We start from the raw sequence: 19,133 nt of genomic DNA on the forward strand, positions 1-19,133 counted from the left end.
CTTGGCATGCAGGGTGACGGCGTTGCCCAGGTACCACACGGTGTAGGACGGGTCCTCCTTGTTGAGCTCCACTTTCTGGCGCCGGCTGCGGAACACGCGGCCCAGGCGCTCCAGCGGCCAGTCGGGCAGCAGGTCCGGGCAGGAGCGCAGGAAGCTGGAGAGCAGCGACGTGTAGGCGAGCCCCGGACTCAGGCTCTTCGCCTTGCACTTGGCCTCGTCCTCCACCAGCACGAATTTGTTACGTCTCCAGGGCAGCATCGCCGCGGCGGCCAAAAGGGCTGGGGGCGCGGGGAGCTCACCGGCGTCCTGTCAGGAGGCCGGGGGAGGGAAGGCGCGCAGAAGTCCACCGCTCTGGAGTCGCGAGAAGCCGGGCAGCGCCGGAGACAGTCGGTGCCCGGAGATGCCCAGTGCCAGGCAGGGCAAGCTTCGCAGATGCCCGGTGCCCAGCCGGGCCGGCAGCCGAGGTGCCGGACGGCGGCCGAGTGGCTGGGAACAGCTTTTCCCGGGAGTGGCTCCAGCCGTCTGGGAAGCGAGGAGGGGCCGGGGCTGGGGGTGGGCTGGGCTGGACGCCCCCCAGGCCCAAACAGTGGGATTTCCGCCGTCCCTGCTGCCGCAATTTGGGTCGCCGGAGCCTCTGGCGGCTGCTCGGTGGGGCAGACCGAGAGCGCGGCTGCGGTGGGAACTCCTTCAGGCGTCGCGGCTCCACCTCCCCCGGCTGCCTACATCACCGGGCGGGACCGCTAGCTCTCTTGTCCCCTCCCCTTGCCCTCTTCTCCCCTCCCCCGCGCAGGCTCGCGCTGCCCGGGACCCTGCACAGGCGCGGTGGAACGGGTTTAATCATTATTAGTGGAGGGGTGGGGGTAGAGAGGGCTGTTAAGTACTAGGAATCCCCTGAAATATACAGGAGGGCTTTGTCTATGCTAATTTATTTGGCCTCGCTACTGGCCTCCAAGCTCCCTCTGGCGCATTCGGGAACCCCCGCACCCCAAGATTCCTGCTGTCCCTCACCCACAGCATGTCATTACCCCCATCCCTGGGAGTGGGAGTTAGGGTGGGTTCCTGAAGGGGCCGGCCTGGCGCACTTTGCCTGGTCTGCACAGCACAAAGCCAGCCGAGGTGGCCGAGCAGTGCAGTGGAAAAGTACTGTCGCTTGGTGAAGCTTTCTCCCAGGTTCCTCCAAGGTCGTGGGCTAGACCGCTGGGCCTGAGCTGAGAGACCTGGCCACTGCTCCAGTGGCTGGCAGTGCACCTCGCCTGGCCTGAAGCAGGGAGGGCACTCTTTGAGGGGTGGGGGAAACTTTCAGAACAGGGTCTGTGGTAATTGCAGTTGAAAAGCTCTTTCTGGCTAACGGGCAGCCTCTGGGCTCTGTGAAGATGAAATCAGCTCGTTTGTGAATTCCTGTGAGTTCCCAGGGGTTTAGCATTTATTATCTCATTTAATTCGTGGAACAAGCCCAGGCTCAGTTAAATGACTGGCCCAAGGTCTCCAGGCTGGTAGGAGGTAAAACTAGGGCTTCACTCAGGCCTGGGTGACCCAGGGGCTGCCCCTAACCGTCCATCCTCCCCCCGGGACCTTCTAATGAGAGGAACCTACTAGGGAGGAAGTTCTGGTATTCTGAGAGACAGTTATTCATGGGTGTGGGGACACAGCTCCCTCTTTCAAGATTGGTTAAGCCACAAGCTCCCTACAACTCCGGGACTGCGCTCATATGGGCCCAGGAGTCTTGTTGGCTCCGGCTCTCACAGAGCCAACACTCAAGCTCTTTCCTTGGCTTCTGAACAGGTCATCTGGGGTGGTGTCCAGTCAGGAGTGAACCCAGGTCTGGGCTGGAGCTGAATTGAGAGCTTGGGCTGGGCCAAGCCAAACCACATGACCTCCAAGAGTGGGAGCAGTGGGAAGATTTGGGAAGATGGTGTGCGCTATCTCGGCTAGCAACATCATGCCACTAGGTAGGAGTGGTGAGTGGCTGGGGTCAGAATCCCCAGGGGAATATAAGTAAAATAACAAACCATCACAAGAAAATAATATGCAAATAAAGAATAGGAAATTACTCCGAATTGCAGTATCTTTGGAGGGTGACTCCCAGATAATCTGGTCGACTGTAGCCTCCGTTGGTTTTTCATATGGAAATATCTTTATCACCTTTTGCTGATTATAAAAGGAATATGTGCATGTGGTAAAAATTCACAGAAGGACATGAAAGTAAGTCTCCTACTATTCCCCACCCCGCAGATGTGGCCTCATTTTCCAGGGGGAGAGAACAGGTTCTGAGAAGCCAGTGATCATTGCAGTGCTTTTCATGGCGCCACATTTGTCTCCTGGGCCAATGGAGACATTAACTCAACCAAATTCCTTTATACGAAGGAATTCATGTGGTTTTGACCTGAAAGTCAGTTCACTGTAAAATTCTGCCATGTCCTGCCTTGAGTCTCCTAGGGCCGTTCTCTGGACCTTGCCACTGGGGGTTCCCTCTCCCCGCTGGCAGTGGGCTGGTGGGAGTGCTCAGAAGCAGTCTCAGCTTGCAAGCCTGAGAAAACTGCAAGCTTTTTTTTTTTTTTTTTTTTTTTGAGGCAGGGTCTTGCTGTCTCCCAGGCTGGAGTGCAGAGATCACCGCTCACTGCAGCTCGACCTCCCGGGCCCAAGCTATCTTCCCATGTCAGCCTCTTGAGTAGCTGGGACCACAGGCATGCACCACCATGGCTGGCTAGTTTTTAAAATTTTTCTGTAGAGGCCAGGCATGATGGTTTACACCTTTAATCCCAGCACTCTGGGAGGCCAAGGCGGACGGATCACCGGAGGTCGGGAGTTCGAGACCAGACTAATCAACATGGAGAAACCCCATCTCTACTAAAAATACAAAATTAGCCGGGCATGGTGGCACATACCTGTAATCCCAGCTACTGGGGAGGCTGAGGCAGGAGAATCGCTTGAACCCGGGAGGCAGAGGTTGTGGTGAGCCGATTGCACTCCAGCCTAGACAGCAAGAACGAAACAATGTCTCAAAAAAAAAAAAAAAAAATTCTGTAGAAACAGGTTCTATGTTGCCCAGGCTGATCTCAAACTCCTGGACTCAAGCGAACCTCCCGCCTCAGCCTTTTGTATGGCTAGGATTATAGGTATGGCTACCAGGCCTGGCTGAACTCCAGCTGTTGATGGAAGGAAGGTGCAACCAGCCTCTTAGGCTTGCTAGAATTAACATATAAAGACACAGGAAATGTAATTAACAGGAAATGTAATTAAATGTGTTTCAGAGACAACCTTTTTTTTTTTTTTTTTTGAGACAGCGTCTCACTTTGTCACCCAGGCTGGACTGCAGTGGTGCTATCTCGGCTCACTGGAACCTCTGTTTCCTGGGCTCAAGCCATTCTCATGGCTCAGCCACCCAAGTAGCTTGGATTATAGGCATGTGCCACCACACCCAGCTAACTTTTGTATTTTTAGTAGAGACGGGGTTTCACCATGTTGGCCAGGCTGGTCTTGAACTCCTGACCTCAAGTGATCCACCTCTCAGCCTCCCAAAGTGCTGGGATTACAGGTGTGGGCCACCACACCTGGCCAAAAACAGCACTGTAAAGTCTAAGTATGTCCAAGTATTGCATGTATCTGGCAACCCTAAGCCTCCTGCCTACCAGCGGGCGAGAGATCAAGTGGCCACAGGTACATGTGTGCTGCACGCTGAGGGTCTCTACTCGCTCCCGAGCCTGCCCCACTTTCCTTAATTCTGGTGGTGTGACTTCTATTCCCATTGTTCCTTGGAAAAATTCTCAGGGGATGGGGAGGGTGTCACCTGGGACTGTGAGACCACAGGAAACCCAGTAGTCTGTTTTTATGTTACAATCCCTTGACCTCAAAGCAAGCTTGGTCTTGGGCATTCTGTTCTTCCTCTAGCCTTTTTCCTGTAAGAGCAGCGGTCCCCAGCATTTTTGGTACCAGGGACCGGTTTCATGCAAGACAATTTTTCCATGGAGGGGAGGGCGATGGTTTCAGGATGAAACTGTTCTACCTCAGTTCATCAGGCATTAGTTCAATCCTTTTTTCTTTTGTTTGTTTTTGAGATGGAGTCTTGCTCTGTCACCCAGACTGGAGTGCAGTGGCACGATCTTGGCTCACTGCAAACTCTGCCTCCTGGGTTCAAGTGATTCTCGTATCTCAGCCTCCCGAGTAGCTGGGATTACAGGCACAAACCCGGCTAATTTTGTATTTTTAGTAGAAACAGGGTTTCACCATGTTAGCCAGGCTGGTCTGAAACTCCTGACCTCAGGTAATCCACCTGCCTCGGCCTCCCAAAGTGCTGGGATTACAGGCGTGAGCCACCACACTCGATCATCAGGCATTAGATTCTCATAAGGAACATGCAACCTAGGTCTCTTGCATGTGCAGTTCACAGTAGGGTTCACGCTCCTATGAGAATCTGATGCTGCTGCTGATCTGACTGGAGGTGGAGCTCAGGCAGTAATGTTCATCTGCCTGTCACTCGCCTCCTGCTGTGCATCCCAGTTCCTAACTGGTTACGAACTGGTACCAGTCGGCAGCCCAGGGGTTGGAGACCCCTGGTATAGAGGGCTCAGCTGCCCTCTGGGCTTCCACCATCCTTTCTATTTAGACGTCGCGAAACGCTGGCCTGGTCCCAGGCGTGGAGGCCAAACTCATCATGAACGGGACCAGGGCTGCCTTCTTTGTTAAGCTTTCTCTTTACTCCTTTCCTTGGTAAGAGCGCCCAGCCTGGCACCAGGTTGTCACTACTTCAGACTGGCATGCAGTTGGATCTTTTCTCTTTTTTCAAACATCGATACCATATTTATGCTAATATTAATTTAAAAAGCCAAATACCTGGCTTATAGTAGGCTTATAATTTAAAACAAATCAATCCCTTACCCCATTCTTTTTTAGTCCCAATTCCCACTTCCAAAGACAACCACTCTTCTACACATTTTATTTTTTTGAGACAGAGTCTGGCTCTGTCACCCAGGCTGAAGTGCAGTGGTGTGATCTCAGCTCACTGCAACCTCTGCCTCCCGGGTTCAAGCAATTCTCCTGCCTCAGCCTCCCAAGTAGCTGGGACTACAGGCGCTTGCCACCATGCCCAGCTAATTTTTGTATTTTTATAGAAATGGGGTTTCACTATGTTGGCTAGGCTGGTCTCAAACTCCTGACCTCAAGTGATCTGCCCGCCTCGGCCTCCCAAACTGCTGGGATTACAGGCGTGAGCCACTGCACCCGGCTCTTCTATACATTTTAGATGGCATTTCTGTCATATGCCTCCATCTCTCTGACCCTTCTAATTCAGACATTTCAGTTTTTAAATTCTTATATATTGTCTCCCTGTTACAGAAGATGAGGAATATTGTCCTTTTATCCACCCCCATCACACATAGTTTTCCTCCTCCCTCCCTCCCAGTTGAGTTAGAACATTTTGTTGTTTCTGTTGCACCAGTATTCAGGGTTTAATTGCTATAACTATGTAAATATTGTTCAGAGCTGAGCCTTAAAGTGTGCCATGATTCCACTTACTTCCCTTGTTGGACAACTTTTTTGTTTTTTTCAGAAGTTAGAAATTGCCTCATTTTTTAAGAAAAAATCTTTCTTGCTGGGCACAGTGGCTCATGCCTGTCATCTCAGCACTCTGAGAGGCTGAGGTGGGCGGATCACGAGGTCAGGAGATCAAGACCATCTGGCTAACACGGTGAAACCCCATCTCTACTAAAAATACAAGAAAAAATTAGCCGGGCATGGTGGCGGGTGCCTGTAGTCACAGCTACTCTGGAGGCTGAGGCAGGAGAATGGCGTGAACCCGGGAGGTGCAGCTTGCAGTGAGCCGAGATTGCACCACTGCACTCCAGCCTGGGTGACAGAGTGAGACTCCATCTCAAAAACAAAAGACAAAAAACAAAAAACAAACAAACAAAAACTTCCTTGTGTACCTATCGCTAATTTATCCTCTACTTCTCCAATGGAACAGTACAACTCCTCTTGACTTGGTTGAACATACCAGGTGATTTTTCCAGTTCTTTGTGTTTCTTAGGGACATCCCTCTTAGAGGCATCCTCTTTGGGCTCCCACCTGGAATGCAGAGACCTGTGGAGCTACTGTCCCGGGACCTTACACTACTACTATCCTGGGAGTTTCCTTTGCTTCTTTCCTATGTTGGATCCTGCTTTCTGGATCCCTTGGTTTTTGTTGTTATTTTCTTGTTTTGACAGAGCATATATTCTACTAACTTTGCTTGATGGTGTGCCTTGGTGTCTGTGTTAGTTCATTCACTCATTGCTATTAAAAAATACCCGAGACTAGGTAACTTATAAAAGGTTTAATTGACTTGGTTCTGCAGGCTGTACAGGATGCACAGTGGCTTCTACTTCTGGGGAGGCCTCAGGAAACTTACAATCACGGCAGAAGGCGAAAGGAGAGCCGGGTGTCACGTGGAGCAGGAGGAAGAGAGAGGGAGGTGCTATACACTTTTAAGCAATCAGATCTCACAAGAATTCACTATCGTAACACAGTACTAAAGGGAAAGCTGCCCCCATGATCCAATCACCTCCCAGCAAGCCCCACCTCCAACACTAGGGATTACAGTTCTACATGAGATTCAGGCAGGGCATAGATCCAAACCGTATCAGTGTCGAATTCGACAGTAGAGATAAATTTCCCTGAGAATTTTGAAGACATGATCCATAGTTGCTGTTGAAAAGTCAAATGACAATCTGATACCCTATCCTGTGCGTATGGCTTGATTGTTCCCTCTGGAAGTTTTCAGGATCTTCCAGAGGCCTAAAGTTTCACAATGATGTGTGTTTTCTGTGGACACTTGGTGGGCCTTTTATTCTGGAAGTCAATCTCTTTTAATTTGGAAATCAATTTTGGGGAAATTTCTGTGGGTGCTAGTTTCCTCTTTCCATTTTCTCTTTTTTGTTTTTTTGTTTTCTTTCCAGATCTGTTTTAGTTCAATCTCTAATTTTCCAAAGTGTTCTTTGCAATGTTCCATTTTAAAAAATGTTTTTTCTATTTCCTGGGACATTACTTCAACTTTATCATCCAACTTTTCTATCAGATTTTTAAAAATCCCTCTCCTCACAAATCTTTGCTTCTAAGAGCAATTTCTTGTTTTTTTTTTTTTCCTATAGCATCTTATTCTTGTTTCATGGACATAATATTATCTCTGGTGTCTCTAAGAATGTTAATTGTAGTTGCTTTTTGAAATTTTTTATCTTTCAATTGTGGTAACATATACATAACATAAAACTGACCATCTTAACCATTTTTAAGTGTACAGTACAGTATTGTTAAGCCTATTCGTATTATTGTACAACCAACCTCTAAAACTTTTTCATTTTGCAAAACTGAAACTTTATACCCATTGAACAACAACTCCTCATTTCCAGCTCTCCATAGCCCCTGGCAACCACCATTCTACTTTCCATTTCTTTGGATTTGGCTACTCTAGATACCTCATGTAAAGGGATCATGGAGTTTTGATCTTTTTGTGACTGGCTTATTTCACTTAGCATGTCTTCATATGTATCAGAATTTCCTTTCTTTTTATGGCAGAATAATATTACATTGTCTATGTACATCACATTTTGTATATACATTTATCTGTTGATGGACACTTGGGTTGCTTCAATCTTTTGGCTATTGTGAATAATGCTGCTATGAACATGTGTATGTAAATATCTTTTTGAGTGTGGGCGTGATGGCTCATGCCTGTAATCCCAGCACTTTGGGAGGCCGAGGCAGATCACCTGAGGTCTGGAGTTCGAGACCAGCCTGGCCAACATGGTGAAACCCCGTCTCTACTAAATATACAAAAAATTAGCTGGGCGTGGTGGCGAATGCCTGTAATCCCAGCTACTCTGGAGGCTGAGGCAGGAGAATCGCTTGAACCCGGTGGGGTGGAGGTTTCAGTGAGCTGAGATTGTGCCATTGCACTCTAGCCTGGGCAACAAGAGCAAAACTCTATCTCAAAAAAAAAAAAAAAAAAAAAAGTCTTTTTGAGACCCTGCTTTCAATTGTTTTGGATATCTATCCAGAAGTAGAACTGCCAGATCATATAATTCTATTTTTAATGTTTTGAGGAACCGCTACTGTTTTCCATAGCAGGTACACCATTTTACATTTCCACCAACAGTGTATAAGGGATCAAATTTCTCCATATCTCTATATGCTTTAAGAAGTTGTCTGATGGGTGTGAGGTGATATCTCATTGTGGTTTTTGATTTTGTACTTTCCTAATGATTAGTGATGTTGAGCATCTTTCACATTCTTGTTAGCTATTGTGTGTCTATCTTATTTGGAGAAATGTCTATTCAAGTCATTTGCCCACTTTGAAATTGGGTTGTTTGTGTTGAGTTCTTTATATATTCTGGATATTAATCCCTTATGAGAGGTATAATTTATAAATATTTTCCTTTTTTTCTTTTTGAGATGGGGTTTTGCTCTATTGCCCAGGCTGGAGTGCAGTGGTGTGATCTTGGCTCACTGCAATCTCCGCCTCCCAGGTTCAAGCAATTCTTCTGCCTCAGCCTCCTGAGTAGCTGTGATTACAGCTGCCTGCCACCATGCCTGGCTAATTTTGTATTCTTAGTAGAGATAGGGTTTTGCCATGTTGGCCAGGCTGATCTTGAACTCCTGACCTCAGGTGATCTGCCTGCCTTGGCCTCCCAAAGTGCTGGGATTACAGGTGTGAGCCACCGTGCCCAGCCTCTTTCAGCAATGTTTTGTTTTCCGGTGTACAAGTCTTTCACCTCATTGGTGAAATTTATTCCTAAGTATTTTATTCCTTTTGATGTTATTGTAAATGGAATTGTTTTCTTAATTTCCTTTTCAGATTGTTCATTGTTAATGCATGGAAGTCCAACTGATGCTGGATGCTGAATTAATGTATTAGTACTGTAAGTCTTTTTGGTGGAATATTTAGGGTTTTCTAGGGATAGTTGTTTTGGTTTTTGAGACAGGGTCTCGCTTTGTTGCTTAGGCTGGAGTGCAGTGGCAGGATCATAGCTCATTGCAGCCTTGATCTCTCAGGTTCAAGTGATCCTCCTGTCTCAGCCTCCTGGGTAGCTGGGACTACAGGTGCCTGCCATCTGCCCAGCAAATTTTGTTGAATTTTTGGGAGAGATGAGCTCTCAAGCTCTTGCTGTGTTGCCCTCCCACTCCTAAGCTCAAGTGATCCTCCTGTCTTGGCCTCCCAAAGTGCTGGAATTACAGACATGAGCCACTGCACCCAGCCTATAGTTGTTTTTAAAAGTCTTCTTCAGTTTCCTGCATTGATCTGCTACCTGAGTTCCTTTCTCCTGTTTTTAAAAAAGTTAGGCCAGGTGTGGTGGCTCATGCCCTATAATCCCAGCACTTTGGGAGGCCAAGGCGGGTGGATCACCTGGGTCAGGAATTTGAGACCAGCTGGGCCAACATGGCAAAACCCCCGTCTCTACTGAAAAATACAAAAATTAGCCTGGCATGGTGGCATGTGCCTATAATCCCAGTTACTTGGGAGGCTGAGGCAGGAGAATCACTTGAACCGGGGAGGCGGAGGTTGCAGTGAGCCGAGATTGTGCCACTGCACTCCTGCCTGGGCAATAGAGTAAGACTGTCTCAAAAAAAAAAAAACATTAGTTCAAAAATGTAAATGTCTGAATCTTATGTTTGCAGCTTTCCTCTAATGTTTGGTATTAGTGTTATCCAGTCCTAAGCTGAGAGACACAAAAGCTGATTGGAAGCTCCTTATGTATGAGGGCCAGGGAGCAGAGGGAAGGACAGGGTTTACCATACGTGAGTGTCATTTTCTGTTGACAACTCAGCCATTTGTAAGGACACCGAGAGTTGCGGTCACTGTTCCCAGAGAACACTCCTCGAGTCTCCTGCCCTCCTGAGCGGGTGTGTCAGTCTGGCTGTCCCCATACTGGGAGTGCACTGAAGATGGGCCCAGGGGGTCTCATTGATCAGTCAATGCTGTGTTCAGGATCACAGCTCCCTCAACCTTGGCTGTGCCTGGGGGCTTCAGTCTAGCACTCACTGATTCAGTCCCTCAGAGGGTAAAGCTCTGGTGCAGCTTCTGATGTGAAGGGCAAAGTGGCCATCTCCATGCTGCTCCGGATCCTGGAGGGTAGCTGGGGCTCTCACTGCGGGCTTTCAACGGGTCCTCCCTTCTCACCACCCGCGCCCTCATCACCAGAAATGTCTGCTGCTTGGAATTCCTGGGTGTCCAGGCTCCTCCACACGATGCGGCCGGGCTGGTTCTCGTTGGGTTGCAGTCTTCTCCCCTCTGCTGAGCTTCTGCCCCTTGTCTTTCATCCTCCAAAGTGTCGCCGCCACCTCTCAGCTGCTGCCACCTCTCATTTGTTTCCTGTCACTTAGGTCACTGTCATTCCTTCCTGTTTTAGTGAGGCTTGGGGAAGAGATGGGGAATTCATCTCAATTTTCCACGTCTAATGAGAAGGTTCTCCTTGGTAGTTTTCTGGTGGTTCATATCGTGCCCAGGATTCATGTATCCTACTTGTAAATACTTGATTGCATTATCACTTGCTTCTGGAAACGTAAAAGTACCTCCATGTTGTAGTGTTAGGATAGATGCAGGTTTTCCCTCAGGTCCTCATGGTTCCTGGCTCATGATGCTATAACCCTTGTTACAGTCTTTTGTCATAATGTTGGGTGCTTTAGGCCTCAGGGGCAGGGCTCAGGAAACAGAACCTCAAAAATCTTCTTCCACCCTCCTTTCACCTGCTCCAAGGCAGGACGCTACTTTCCCCACCCACTTTTCTAAAGACTCTCATTCCAGAGAGGGTCCCACCCCACACCCTGGAGGCCAATCACATTTTGACAACGTTGTCATAAAAGCCCAAGAGGCAGATCACTTGAGGTCAGGAGTTCAAGACCAGCCTGGCCAACATGGTAAAACTCCGTCTCTACTAAAAATACAAAAATTAGCCAGGCATGGTGTTGGGCTCCTGTAACCTGGGAGGTTGAAGGAGAATTGCTTGAACCCAGGAGGCAGAGGTTGCAGTGAGCTGACTAGCCGCTCTCTTTAAAGGACAAGGGCTTGGCCGGGTGTGGTGGCTCGCGCCTGTAATCCCAGCACTTTGGGAGGCTGAACCTCCCACTTGAGGTTGGGAATTTGAGACTAGTCTGACCAACATGGTAAAACCCTGTCTCTACTGAAAATACAAAAATTAGCTGGGCATGGTGGCGCACGCCTGTAGTTCCAGCTAGTTGGGAGGCTGAGGCAGGAGAATTGCTTGAACCCAGGAGGCAGAGGTTGCAGTGAGCTGAGATCGCACCACTGCACTCCAGCCTGGGTGACAGAGAAAGTCTCTATCTCAAAAAACAACAAAAATAAAAAAAACCCAAGAGGCCCAGGTTCAGGAGCTTCCGGATGGCTGAGCACATGGAGGTTCCTGGAGGGTGGTGCGTCCAGGAAAGGCATGGAAGGTTCGTGTCCCTTCCCTATGCGTGCATGCCCCTCACCCTATGCGTCTCTTCATCTGTCTCCTTTGTAACATCCTTTATAGGAAGTCAGTACATGTTAAGTGCTTCCCTGAATTCTGTGAGCTGTGCCAGCAAATTAATTGAACCCAAAGTGGGGGTTGTGGGAATCCTGGTCAGAAGTTCTGGAGACCCAGAATTGCAGCTGGGATCTGCAGTGGGGAGGGGGAAGCCTGTCTTGTAGACTGAGCCCTCAACCTGTGGGATCTGATTTCTATCTACCTGTGGAATCCGGTAGTGTCAGAATTTAATTGAACACTCAGTTTGTGTCCGCTGCTTGGTGTATGGTGGAAAATCTGCCCACGTTTGGTCAGAGAAGTCTTCTGTGTTGATGATTGCTGTTGTAGTGGTGCGAGAGCAGAGGAAATACACGCAAACACGCTTTGTGTTCTTCCCAAACAATGCCTATCAGTTGATAAATTTGTTCATATTTGTGTATTCACTCAGTTTTTTTTTCTGACAAATGAAAGGGGAAATTGAACTAATTGCCATAGTCCCTTTTGGTTTGTAAATTCGACCTACCATCTTAAGAATCTTTTTTTTTTTTTTTTTTTGGAAACAGGGTCTCACTCTGTCATCCAGGCTGGAGTGCAATGGCTCGATCATGGCTCAACTCAGCCTTGAGGTCCCTGGGCTCAGGATTTCCTTCCACTTCGGTCTCCTGAGTTCCTGGGATTATAGGTGTATACCATCACACCTGGCTAATATTTTGTGTGTATTTTTTGGAGACAGGGTCTTGCCATGTTGTCCTGGCTGGTTTCAGACTCCTGGGCTCAAGCAGTCCTCCCACCTCAGCCTCCCAAAGTGCTGGGATTACAGACATGAGCCACCAAACTTGACCAGGAATCATTTTAAGTGGGTGCTGAGTTCAACACTAGACACTGGGCTGGGGGGCACATAAGAGATATGGAAGACATTGCTGTTGTGGCCAGACTACAAGATGGCGCCCAGTGATCCTCACTTCCTGGTGTTCGTGCCTCTGTGTATTCTCCTCCCACAATGAATGGGGCTAAGTAATGCATAAGACACTGTGGAAGTGTCACTGTGTGATTTCTGAAGGATGCTGTAGCTTCTGCTTTGTTTGCTCTTGGATTACTTGCTATGGCAGAAACCAGTGGCCACGTCCTGAGGATACTCAAGCCATCCTATGGAGACGTCCACATGGCAAGGAATTGAGGCCTCCTGCCAACAGCCAGCACCGAGTCAGCATCCCTGTGAGTGAGCATCTTGGAAGCAGACCCTCTAGCCCCAGTTCAACCTTCAGATGACCACAGCCCCAGCTCATGTGTAGACTGCAGCCTCCTGAGAGACACTGAGCCAGGGCCTGCAGCTAAGTTGCTTCTGAATTCCTAACCTATAGGAACTGTGAGATGATACATGAGTGTCATTAAGTTGCTAAGCTTTGGGGACAGTTTATCTCTCAGCAGAAGATAAATACCATCCTAATCTGTCACACTGGCCCCCAAAACTCTGCAAGGTTGCCCTCTCCCTAGTTTCCTTGTGAGCTCCTTTCCAACAACATCTCTCTGCCCAAGCCACACTATGCTGGCTTCCTTCCAGTTTCTCTAACCCCTGAGTACCTTGTTGTCTTGGGTACTTTCCAGATGCTGTTTCCCCTTGTCCCCATCCTTCCTTCTCCCCGTCTCTTCTTCTAGTCTATTCATCTTTCAAGCCAATGATTAAGTGTCACTGCTCTAGGGAAAGTTTGCTGACCCCTCCTGACTTCCATGGGTCCTGCACCTCAACATAAACCCTGCAAAGCATCTATCAGAATTATAATCAGTTAACTATTTGTGTAATCATTTATTTGCTGCCTCTTTCTCTCTCTGCTCCCAAGACTCTAACACATAGAGGGCAGGGAATGCATCTATCTTAAACACTGCCAACTCCACAGTGGCCTGGACAGCATCTGGAACACAGTAGATACTCAAAAGATGTTTGTTGAATAGCTGAATGTGACCTGCTTCTGCCAGCTCCCCTCTGTTGTCATCACCTCCACTGCAAGAAAACAGCTTAGAGCAAGCTTGTCCAAGCCACGGCCCGTGGCCGCATGCGGCCCAGGATGGCTATGAATACGGCCTAGCACAAATTCATGCTTTCTTAAAACATGATTTTTTTTGGCCATTTAAAAATTTTTTAGCTCTTCAGCTATCATTAGTGTTGGTGTATTTTACTGGTGGCCCAAGACAGTTCTTCTTCCAGAATGGCCCAGGGAAGCCAAAAGATTGGACACCCCTGGCTTAGAGCAAACCCCTCATTGACGGCAGGTTAGTGTTATTCTTAAAGGACAGCACATACACTTTTATTACTTTTTAGAAATGTTCGCTTCCAACAGTGACTCACTTTGTGACCTTGGGTTGCTTGATGGAGATTGGTACAGTGCCTCATTCGAAAGCTGGGAACTGTTTCATTTAGAGAGGTGTTGGCAGGGTTTTCAATGCTCTTGAAGTACAATTTTCTTAATATCTAGGTGGTTGTAAATGATTATGTAAGTGATAAGTAGAAATGAACTGTGATTGACCATGTGAATGTATCTCCATTGTAGGCAGGGGTGTGTGTGCGCACCTTTTGGTGCTAAATGTGCATGCATGTTCTTCAGAAGAGTCTGTTTGCTCTAGAATGCTCATGGATATCCTAAATTCTGCTGCAGACCTATTTAAAGATGTAATTGACTTTGAAGCTATATTCATTTCTAATATAACAAAACCAATATTTACTTAAAGCTTAGTAAATACTTAGGCATTATGCAAAACCAGTTTCCTTTATCATAGCCAATCTTCACAGTTACTTTTGCAGGATAGGAACTATTATAACCTCATATGACAGATGAGGGAACTGAGGCTCAGAGGTTCAATAACTTGCCCAAGGTCACACAGCTAGTAAGTGGCAGAGCAATAACTAAAATCTGCATGGCATGCTCAAAATCTTTGGCAAAATTGTACATGTGTATTTGTGACTAAGAGAATAAGGAAAAAGAGGAATGTGACAAAAGTCACCATTCTGAAAGATTTTAATCATAAAGGAGCCCTCAGAATAGCTTTAGTCTATAATCAGATGCTCAGGTACTGAATGGGATGGATGCAAGAAGTGAGCAAAGCTGATGGGTCCAAATGTTACCTGCAGTGCACCTGCACCCATGAGATAAGCTCTTGGCGCATCCATCAAATTACAGTCCAGTTCAAAGCAGAATCATGTTTGCATAACAAACAACAGAACAGTCCAAAAAAAGGCCAGTATTTGGATACAGCTGGATCTCAGGAATGCAGATGAGGAGACACCTGCAGCTCACCAGGCTCTGAGCCAGAACAGATGGATCGAAGACAGGGCCAGAGAAGGGGATTTTGAGGTTGGCTACATCTTTCTTTCTTTCTTTCTTTTTTTTTGAGACAGGATCTTGCTCTGTTGCCTAGACCGGGGTGCAGTGGCATGATCTCTGCTCACTGCAGCCTCGACCTCCTGGGCTCAAGTGATCCTCCCACCTCAGGTGTATGCCACTACCCTTTGTTTATCTTTTGTAAACATGGGGCCCTACTATGTTGCCCAGGCTGGTTTTGAAATCCTGGACTCAAGTAATCCTCCTGCCTCAGCCTTCCAAAGTACTAGGATTATAGGCATGAGCCACCATGCCCTGCCAAGGTTGGCTACATCTTGTACTGAAACTGGTATTAACACAAATCCTTCCACTTGAGCCCCAAATCTAACCACATACAGATGCTATTCATTCACCCCAGCAGTCATTCAACAAGTAATTTCTGAACACTTACCTGCCAGGCGTTGTGCGAGGCAGGTGGGTAGGCAGGAGAACAAGGGAAATGTTCCTGCCCTCCTGGAGCTTACAGTCTTGTTTGGGAGTGGAATCCATATCAGTGGAACATATACATTAAACAAATTATTATTTTTTATTTTTGTATTTTTGGAGACAGAGTCTCACTCTGTTGCCCAGGCTGGAGTGCAGTGGTATGATCGTGGCTGACTGCAACCTCTGCCTCCCAGTTCAAGCAATTATTGTGCCTCAGCCTCCCGAGTAGCTGGGATTACAGTTGCGTGCCACCATGCCTGGCTAATTGTTGCATTTTTAGTAGAGATGGGGTTTCACCATGTTGGCCAGGCTGGTCCCGAACTCCTGACCTCAGGTGATCCACCTGCCTCAGCCTCCCAAAGTGCTGGGATTACAGGCATGAGCCACCGCACCCAGCCCCATTGTCACACTCTTGACCCTGCCATTATCAACAACTGCAGCCCCTTCGCAACATCAGTTTACAGCATCCCCCAGTACAAGAATGTAGTACCCCATATCTCCAGTTCTTTGACCTCCTTACCTGGGCCTCCAATTCACTGACCTTTCTACCTTTTCCTTCTCCTAGTTCATTTCCCTCCTTACTCAGCTTAAGTCTCATTGCTTCCCTGTATTTGTTCTCTGTTGCTGCTGTAAGAAATAACTGCAAACCTAACGGCTTAAGACAACACAAATGTATTATCTTACCGTTCTGGAGGTCAGAAGTCCAAAGTGGGTTTCACTGGGCTAACATTAAGCTGTCGGCAGGGCTGGGTTCCCACTGGAAGCTCTAGGAAGAATAAATCTCCTTGCCTCTTCCACTTCCTAGAGGCCATCTGTGTTCCTGGACTCATCGCTGCTTCTTCCACCTTCAAAGTCCATAGCATTGGCTGTATCTTTCTCACCGTGCCATCTTTCTGCTTCTCTCTTTTCCACCTTTTTTTCCTCTTCTGAGGACTCCTGTGATGATACCAGGCCCAATCTCCCCATCTCATGGTCAATTGATTAGCTACTTTAAAAAGAATATTTTAAGATCGGGGTCTCGTGATGTTGCCCAGGCTGGTCTCAAGCAATCCTCCTGCCTCAGCCTCCCAAGTAGCTGGTACTACAGGTATGCACTACTGCACCTGGCTTGATCAGCTACTTTAATCCATCTGCAACCTTAATTCTCATTTCCTTTTGCTATGTCGCCTGACATATTCAAATTCCAGGAATTAGAAGGTGGACATCTTTGAGGGGCCATTATTTTTCCCTTCTTTTTATTGTACTGGCCTCAGCGAAAGCCCAAATCTCGTTGAAAACAAGTGTCCACCTACTCCAAGCCTGCACCCAAGCAGCTAAGCACCCAACATGCTAAGCACCCAAGCAGCTAAGCACGGTGGAGAAAGAGACTCTTTCTCAATTGTCTCCAGTAAACTCCCAGGACTGCCAGGCAATTCTACTATATTTCCCTCATCCGTTTACACTCCCTCGCTTCTAGACGCTAATTTCACACCTCCTCCTCTCTCCAAGCCCCCACATTTCCTTCCCTGTTCTTATTCTCAGCTGAATCTTGATTCCTACTTCCTAGAGAAAATTGGAGCAATTGGAAGAGAACTTCCCCAGACTCATCAGCGCCCACCTGCATCTGTGCTCAGGCACGGCCTTCCCTCCGTCCTGTGGATAAACAGCTGAACGCCAGCCCGAAGGCAGCCCCTCCCCTGATGCCTGGGCCTATCCCTGCTCACTGCCTCCAGGGAGGCCAGTCCAGCGAGCCCTTGCGTTTTCCTGTGTTATCAATTACCCCCTCGCCTCTCTTTTGGACTATTTTCCATCAGCATACAAACGTTCTATCATTTCTTCCATCATACAAAACAGACCTAAAAAAAAGAAAGTAAATAAGCCTCTCTGTTGTTCTTACATCTCCTCTCCAGCCACTGCCCTATTTCTCGGTCTTTCTTTACAGCACAACTTGAAAAAAATGCTGCCTGTTGGTCCAGTTCCTTCTCTCTTGGATCCACTCCTATCTGGCCTTGGCTTCCACAGTGCTTCTGAAGGTCACGGACAATCGCCACACTGCTAAATCCAGCAGTCGATTCCCCTACTGAGCTCTCAGCAGCATTTGATACAGCTGATCACTGCTTCCTCCTGAATATGTTTTATTTACCTCCTGTCTTGGTTTCCTTCTTATTTAGTGGCAGCTCCATCTCAAGCTCCTTTGCTGATTTCTTATCTCCTTGACCTTGAGATGCTGGAGTGCCTCATGCTCTCCTGGTGAGTGCATCAGGCTGTTGGCATAAAACACCATTTTATAAGCTAATGACCTCCAAGTTATATCTGTAGTCGGGACTCTCTCAGTTCCAGACTCTTTTCTGCCCTCCACTTGGAGGTAAATACACTCAAAGTGAAAGTGACATAAACCAGCCACGCGCAGTGGCTCATGCCTACAATCCCAGCACTTTGGGGGGCCGAAGCAGGAGGATTACTTGAACCCAGGAGTTTGAGGCTACAATGAGCTATGATCGCGCCACTGCACTCCAGCCTGGGCGACAGAGCAAGACCCTATCTCAATCAATAAATAAAATGACATAAACCAATGATGGTAATGTCAGCCATGGTTGCTCAGGTCAAGAACTTTGGCATCAATCTCAGCTTTTCTCTTTCCTTCATACCCTTTAACCAGTCCAGACGATTCATGTCAGCTCTTTTTTTTTTTTTTTGAGGCGGAGTCTCGCTCTGTCGCCCAGGCTGGAGTGCAGTGGCCGGATCTCAGCTCACTGCAAGCTCCGCCTCCCGGGTTCATGCCATTCTCCTGCCTCAGCCTCCCGAGTAGCTGGGACTACAGGCGCCCGCCACCTCGCCCGGCTGGTTTTTCGTATTTTTTTAAGTAGAGACGGGGTTTCACCGTGTTAGCCAGGATGGTCTGGATCTCCTGACCTCGTGATCCGCCCGTCTCCGCCTCCCAAAGTGCTGGGATTACAGGCTTGAGCCACCGCGCCCGGCCCTGATTCATGTCAGCTCTATCTCCAACTATACCCAGGATCTGACTCGTTCTCACCATGTCTACTGCTCCAACCCCGGTCCAAGCTACCATCATCTATTACCTGGATCAGCGCAGTAACCTCCTCCCTACCCTGCTGGGTCTGTACCGCAGACCCTAGCTGACAGATAAAATGAGGACTCAGATACAGGCATGCGGCGTAAGAGCAGCTCAGGGACTGCCTGGCTCTCATGGCCAGAAAGCAGCCTCAAGAGGATGAAGCTGCTTTCTTTTATTCAGTGCGGGCACAATGCCGAAAACCTGGCGCGAACACAACCTGTAGGTAATTAAGATTTATTGTTCCCCTTTCAGGGAACCTCAGGGCGCACAGATCATCAAAGGTCAGTTCCTGGTCAACATAAGTAAACAAGCCTGTTTAAGATAAATTCTCCCACACTCCCGTGTACCTACTCCTTGCCCTCTGCTTCAGGGTTATAGAACAGCTGCCTTCAGCTATGCTTCCCCAGGGCTCTGCAGAACCTTCTGATCTTTCAGCAGGTTTGCGTCCTTTCCCTGTAGTTTTCCCCACCACTCTGACCGATCCCCCACACTGCCCTCCATGTGTCTCCCCAGGATCTTGTACAATCTATTCTCAGCAGAGGGGCCCTTTTAGGATTGCAAGACTCTATCTTGTATCCAAAGAGTGCTAATCAAACACTTTAAGCTAGATCCTTAGAGAGTGAGTCTCATTGGCCGGGCGCCGTGGCTCACACCTGTAATCCCAGCACTTCGGGAGGCCGAGGTGGGTGGATCACGAGGTCAGGAGATTGAGATCAGTCTGGCTAACATGGTGAAACCCCATCTCTACTAAAAATACAAGAAAATTAGCCGGGCGTGGTGGCGGGTGCCTGTAGTCCCAGCTAC

General features: G+C 48.1%; 1 pseudogene; it reads right to left on the reverse strand.

The window, feature by feature from the left end:
- Positions 1-295: 295 nt before the first annotated feature.
- The window catches only part of LOC105532249, a 27,113-nt pseudogene continuing 8,275 nt past the window's right edge, over positions 296-19,133 (reverse strand).

This window comes from Mandrillus leucophaeus, unplaced genomic scaffold (genome assembly GCF_000951045.1).
Source record: "Mandrillus leucophaeus isolate KB7577 unplaced genomic scaffold, Mleu.le_1.0 Scaffold944, whole genome shotgun sequence".
Classification (NCBI taxonomy): domain Eukaryota; kingdom Metazoa; phylum Chordata; class Mammalia; order Primates; family Cercopithecidae; genus Mandrillus; species Mandrillus leucophaeus.